This window comes from Daktulosphaira vitifoliae, unplaced genomic scaffold (assembly GCF_025091365.1).
Source record: "Daktulosphaira vitifoliae isolate Bord-2020 unplaced genomic scaffold, ASM2509136v1 Scaffold_3, whole genome shotgun sequence".
In the NCBI taxonomy this organism is placed as follows: Eukaryota; Metazoa; Arthropoda; class Insecta; order Hemiptera; family Phylloxeridae; genus Daktulosphaira; species Daktulosphaira vitifoliae.
The window spans coordinates 30,941,388-30,943,165 of record NW_026099574.1 but is presented as its reverse complement, the minus strand read 5'-3'; positions in this window follow the sequence as shown (position 1 = coordinate 30,943,165).

The window sequence follows — 1,778 nt, the reverse complement described above, 5'->3', positions numbered from 1 at the left end:
GATCCATACATTTTTCCAAAAGTTATATAAAATATAAATTAAATAATATAACATATAAAATCGAGATTTTTTTCACGGAAATCGTACGTTTTTCTTTAACTTTGATGTCCGTTTTCACCACGAAGACAAGTCCAGAGGTCAAATTTTTTTTTTTCAAATTAAAGTATATTACATAAGCTTTAATTTAAGATATATATAAAAGTGTCAGTCTTTCCGGAACATTTTCAAAAGTTAAGTTGAAAAAGTTCTACTTTCTATACGCATTTTAAAAGGTTTGCACCCCCCCTGTATAAAGGGAAATGGTCCGATTTTAAAAAAAAGTATGTCGAATGAAAGAAGTATATATAAAGTATTTATCATTAAAGAATAAAGTTGATTCATGCATTTTTTAAAAAGTTATAGCAACATAATGTTAAAAAATGTAAAATATAATATCAAGAATTTTTTCACAAAAATAGCATATTTTTGCATACTGATGTCCGTTTTCACCACGAAGACAATTCCAGAGGTCTAATTTTTTTTTTCAAATTAAAGTATATTACATAAGCTTTAATTTAAAGTATATATAAAAGTGTCAGTCTTTCCGAAACATTTTCAAAAGTTAAGTTGAAAAAGTTCTACTTTCTATACGCATTTTAAAAGGTTTGCACCCCCCCTGTATAAAGGGAAATGGTCCGATTTTAAAAAAAAGTATGTCGAATGAAAGAAGTATATATAAAGTATTTATCATTAAAGAATAAAGTTGATTCATGCATTTTTTAAAAAGTTATAGCAACATAATGTTAAAAAATGTAAAATATAATATCAAGAATTTTTTCACAAAAATAGCATATTTTTGCATACGGTAGTCATTTTCACCATGAAGACAAGTCCAGAGGTCAAATTTTTTTTTTTCAAATTAAAGTATATTACATTAGCTTTAATTTAAGATATATATAAAAGTGTCAGACCTTCCGGAACATTTTCAAAAGTTAAGTTGAAAAAGTTAATTTTTTGTAAAAAAGCTATCATTTTGAAACCCTTCCTGTGGGCTGTTAAAGGGTCAAATGTTCACAAAAATATATAAAATGATAGGTAAATATTTAAGGTATCTATAAAAAAAAAAATTATATTGATTCGATCATTTTTAAAAAAGTTATGGCAATTTTAAGTAAAAAAAATNATTTTTGAAACAGTTATGTCAATTTTAAGTAAAAAAAATTGAAAAAATATCGAAAATTAGCGATTTTTAAATTTGTAATTTTTTGGGGGATTTCCCCCGTTTACGGGGAACGAGGGAATTTTTTTCAATTTTTGAGGGTAATGTCTTCGACTAGATACTATTTGTGATCTTTTGACATATTGTTCATCAAAATCGGTCTAGCGAGAGCTGAGATTGAGCGTTCACAGACACAAAAAAAAATTAATAAATAAAAAAAAAAAACACATCATAGTAAAACCAATACCTTCTCAGCTTCGCATCGAAGCTAAAATGCATATAGAAAGTATAACTTTTTCAACTTAACTTTTGAAAATGTTCCGGAAGGTCGGACACTTTTATATATATCTTAAATTGAAGCTTATGTAATATACTTTAATTTGAGAAAAAAAAATTTGACCTCTGTACTTGTCTTCACGGCGAAAATGGCTACCGAATGCTATTTTCGTGTGAAAATTCTCGATTTTATTATTTATATTATATTTAACTTTATAATGCTATAACTTATTGAAAAGTTTATGGATCCACACAATTTTTTTATGAGAAATAATATTTTTTAATAAACCCTTTTTCATTCGAC